This window comes from Schistocerca cancellata, unplaced genomic scaffold (assembly GCF_023864275.1).
Source record: "Schistocerca cancellata isolate TAMUIC-IGC-003103 unplaced genomic scaffold, iqSchCanc2.1 HiC_scaffold_486, whole genome shotgun sequence".
In the NCBI taxonomy this organism is placed as follows: domain Eukaryota; kingdom Metazoa; phylum Arthropoda; class Insecta; order Orthoptera; family Acrididae; genus Schistocerca; species Schistocerca cancellata.
The window spans coordinates 20,001-25,000 of record NW_026046501.1 but is presented as its reverse complement, the minus strand read 5'-3'; the positions used below and the strand labels follow the sequence as shown (position 1 = coordinate 25,000).

Below are 5,000 nucleotides of genomic sequence, written 5' to 3'. Positions count from 1 at the left end.
CAAATCCAACTACGAGCTTTTTAACCGCAACAACTTTAATATACGCTATTGGAGCTGGAATTACCGCGGCTGCTGGCACCAGACTTGCCCTCCAATAGATACTCGTTAAAGGATTTAAAGTGTACTCATTCCGATTACGGGGCCTCGGATGAGTCCCGTATCGTTATTTTTCGTCACTACCTCCCCGTGCCGGAGTGGGTAATTTGCGCGCCTGCTGCCTTCCTTGGATGTGGTAGCCGTTTCTCAGGCTCCCTCTCCGGAATCGAACCCTGATTCCCCGTTACCCGTTACAACCATGGTAGGCGCAGAACCTACCATCGACAGTTGATAAGGCAGACATTTGAAAGATGCGTCGCCGGTACGAGGACCGTGCGATCAGCCCAAAGTTATTCAGAGTCACCAAGGCAAACGGACCGGACGAGCCGACCGATTGGTTTTGATCTAATAAAAGCGTCCCTTCCATCTCTGGTCGGGACTCTGTTTGCATGTATTTAGCTCTAGAATTACCACAGTTATCCAAGTAACGTGGGTACGATCTAAGGAACCATAACTGATTTAATGAGCCATTCGCGGTTTCACCTTAATGCGGCTTGTACTGAGACATGCATGGCTTAATCTTTGAGACAAGCATATGACTACTGGCAGGATCAACCAGGGAGCTGCGTCAACTAGAGCTGAGGCAGCCGGCCGCCCGGGAGTGTGTCCCAGGGGCCCGCGCGAACACGCAAGCGTCCGCTCAATTATTCTGCAAACAGGAGGAGGCTGAGCTCCCCTGCACAATACACCTCGAAACCCTCTCAGGTCCCGGCGGCGCGCAGCGCCGTCCTAAGTACTTGGTCGGGTTCGAGAGAGGCGCAATCGCCCGGAGTTAGGCGAGTAGACGCTTTAGGTGCGACCACCCGTGCTCCCAACTGAGCTTGCGCTGCCGACAGAGGCCCGGGAGCGTGCTGTCGTGGCATTGCCGGCGGGAGACAACACGCGCCACCTACGGTGACCGGCAGCTCCAACGCCAGCGCCACAGAAGGGCAAAGGCCCCACGTGGGTGCCGAAGCGAACTCTCCCAGCACAGCGCACGTGCCAACACGTCTGCACAACTGCGATACAAACCACCAGCGAGAACCGCTGGGGCGACGAGCAGCAGACGGCGTCGCGGCGCCGAGTGCCGGGCGGCGGCGCATCCTCAACGCACACAGTCCTCAGTCGGACCAGCACACTGCAGATGTCCACCGCGCTTCGCACCGGGCCCGCGAGGACCCACTTTGGCCGCCCGGCGCCGCGCGCAGGGTGCCCCGGCGCGCAGCTGCGCCGCCTGCCGCGTCCGTCGGCCGGCGCGCCTGCCACTGGGCGCCCCCACCAGCCGGCTGTAGCGCGTGCGCCCACGCACCGCGCGGCCAGCACGCCGGGCGGCCCCCCCTCACCGGCCGGGGACGGTCCCACCCAGCCACCGCCGCGTATCGCTTCACACACAGATTTGCCCTTACTGATTTACCTCCAGCAACAACAACCGCACCACAATGGGTTTACCAGTTGTTCATTTGCGTAACGTCACCAGCAAACGTAGACGTCCATCCCAGTTTGCAAATGCAACGATTATTGCATACCTGTCTGTTAGGTGTCACGACACACTACGTCTGCCCACATACACGCAACAAAATGTGCACGACTAGAGAAACACGTGGGAGGTGGCCCCCTACGTATGGCGATGTCCATTACGAGACCGACTGTCAACCAGCATCTGTACCATGTCGCAGATGTGGAACGCGGTGCACCATGCTATCACACTGTGTGAGAAGAGACGACTACGTTTGAATACACGCGCCACTACATCAACAGACGGCTCATGCTGATCGCCATCCAGGGCGTCCGTTAATCCCACACGTCTCTATGGCGTACCACACTGCAATGTAGCTGTTATGGGGAGACGGCACGTGGCTGAGTGCACAACATTTGGACCGTATGGTTCGCTGTTGTTGGGCGCAGTCGTTGTACGGTCACACATGTGCCACAGCGTATCATGCAGTACATACGGACCTATGTGCAGTACAATGTGAGGGTTAAGCTTACGACATCAGCGGACAGTGGACACAGCCGTACCACGACGTAGACTGAGCGCTTCGACATGCGAATGCCAGTGAACAGCTGCGAAGGGCATTGAACACGCAAGCACCTGAACGACCAGCGTGCGAAGGCAGGGGGGAGGGTGGGGGCGATGTACATCCTGCAGTCGTCCACATTACAGTGTACAGCGGGAGCATGTAAAAAGTAAGCAACACTTGCGAAGTGTTGACATGAAACGATACACAAGAGGGTGGGCGGTGCGCGAGTAGCGAACTATATTCAGAGGGTTGTGGTTAGACAACACTGGATTAATGTAACGTGTCATATGCCAATTACAGAGCAGGTTAAGGCACAACTTGGGTTAGGTTAAGGCACAACGTGGGTTAGGTTAAGGCACAACTTGGGTTAGGTTAAGGCACAACGTGGGTTAGGTTAAGGCACAACGTGGGTTAGGTTAAGGCACAACGTGGGTTAGGTTAAGGCACAACGTGGGTTAGGTTAAGGCACAACGTGGGTTAGGTTAAGGCACAACGTGGGTTAGGTTAAGGCACAACGTGGGTTAGGTTTAAGGCACAACGTGGGTTAGGTTAAGGCACAACGTGGGTTAGGTTAAGCACAACGTGGGTTAGTTAAGGCACAACGTGGGTTAGGTTAAGGCACAACGTGGGTTAGGTTAAGGCACAACGTGGGTTAGGTTAAGGCACAACGTGGGTTAGGTTAAGGCACAACGTGGGTTAGGTTTAAGGCACAACTTGGGTTAGGTTAAGGCACAACTTGGGTTAGGTTAAGGCACAACTTGGGTTAGGTTAAGGCACAACTTGGGTTAGGTTAAGGCACAACTTGGGTTAGGTTAAGGCACAACTTGGGTTAGGTTAAGGCACAACTTGGGTTAGGTTAAGGCACAACTTGGGGTTAGGTTAAGGCACAACTTGGGTTAGGTTAAGGCACAACGTGGGTTAGGTTAAGGCACAACGTGGGTTAGGTTAAGGCACAACGTGGGTTAGGTTAAGGCACAACGTGGGTTTAGGTTAAGGCACAACGTGGGTTAGGTTAAGGCACAACGTGGGTTAGGTTAAGGCACAACGTGGGTTAGGTTAAGGCACAACGTGGGTTAGGTTAAGGCACAACGTGGGTTAGGTTAAGGCACAACGTGGGTTAGGTTAAGGCACAACGTGGGTTAGGTTAAGGCACAACGTGGGTTAGGTTAAGGCACAACGTGGGTTAGGTTAAGGCACAACGTGGGTTAGGTTAAGGCACAACGTGGGTTAGGTTAAGGCACAACGTGGGTTAGGTTAAGGCACAACGTGGGTTAGGTTAAGGCACAACGTGGGTTAGGTTAAGGCACAACTTGGGTTAGGTTAAGGCACAACGTGGGTTAGGTTAAGGCACAACTTGGGTTAGGTTAAGGCACAACTTGGGTTAGGTTAAGGCACAACTTGGGTTAGGTTAAGGCACAACTTGGGTTAGGTTAAGGCACAACTTGGGTTAGGTTAAGGCACAACTTGGTTAGGTTAAGGCACAACTTGGGTTAGGTTAAGGCACAACTTGGGTTAGGTTAAGGCACAACTTGGGTTAGGTTAGGCACAACGTGGGTTAGGTTAAGGCACAACGTGGGTTAGGTTAAGACAACGTGGGTTAGGTTAAGGCACAACGTGGGTTAGGTTAAGGCACAACGTGGGTTAGGTTAAGGCACAACGTGGGTTAGGTTAAGGCACAACGTGGGTTAGGTTAAGGCACAACGTGGGTTAGGTTAAGGCACAACGTGGGTTAGGTTAAGGCACAACGTGGGTTAGGTTAAGGCACAACGTGGGTTAGGTTAAGGCACAACGTGGGTTAGGTTAAGGCACAACGTGGGTTAGGTTAAGGCACAACGTGGGTTAGGTTAAGGCACAACGTGGGTTAGGTTAAGGTAGAAATTGCGTTACATTGCGGTACAAATTGCGTTACATTGCGGTACAAATTGCGTTACATTGCGGTACAAATTGCGTTACATTGCGGTACAAATTGCGTTACATTGCGGTACAAATTGCGTTACATTGCGGTACAAATTGCGTTACATTGCGGTACAAATTGCGTTACATTGCGGTACAAATTGCGTTACATTGCGGTACAAATTGCGTTACATTGCGGTACAAATTGCGTTACATTGCGGTACAGATTGCGTTACATTGCGGTACACATTGCGTTACACATTGCGGTACACATTGCGTTACACATTGCGGTACACATTGCGTTACACATTGCGGTACACATTGCGGTACACATTGCGTTACACATTGCGTTACACATTGCGGTACACATTGCGGTACATTGCGGTACACATTGCGGTACATTGCGGTACACATTGCGTTACATTGCGGTACACATTGCGTTACATTGCGGTACACATTGCGTTACATTGCGGTACAAATTGCGTTACGAATTTGGTTAAGTTAAGGTGCAAAATGGGTTAGGTTAAGGTGCGAAATGGGTTGGATTACAGTACACAACGTGGTAAGAGAGTGTGTTGGGGGGGGGGGGGGCCGAGGTTCGTTGGTAGTGATCATTGTAAGTGAATGTCTGAGGCAGCTTCAGTATGTCACAGCAGTTATGTCTCGTCAGGATGCGCTTTTCGCTCGTGACTGGAGGCGCGCCGCGTCTGTGGTTGCGGCAAGGGAGCGGCAGACCTGTGTGATTCATTCCTGCCATTGTTTCTGTGCCGTAACAGGAGGCAGTGTGGTGGTGTTGGGTGCACCCCTGTGTAGGACATGTGTGGGTGTTGGTGGCTTATCTGAGCAATTGTGGATGTCGGACGGGTGGGATATTCTATTTTAGAATTGGACCCCCTGGTGTGGTTATCATAGTGTGGATGGTGTACTGTGGCGGAGAGGATGCACCGGACGTTGGTCCATGCTGGTGCTTACATATTGTATCTGTGTCTGTTACAGGCAGAGAGTAATGTG

At 52.5% G+C, this 5,000-nt stretch overlaps 1 non-coding gene across 1 annotated transcript in view; it reads right to left on the bottom strand.

Moving 5' to 3' along the window:
- LOC126127138 (small subunit ribosomal RNA) overlaps positions 1 to 658 on the bottom strand; it is a 1,907-nt gene extending 1,249 nt beyond the window's left edge. Inside the window, exon 1 of the ribosomal RNA XR_007526995.1 lies at positions 1 to 658. This exon is cut by the window's left edge and continues 1,249 nt beyond it. This is a non-coding gene — a ribosomal RNA (small subunit ribosomal RNA).
- Between the last annotated feature and the right edge of the window lie 4,342 nt (positions 659 to 5,000).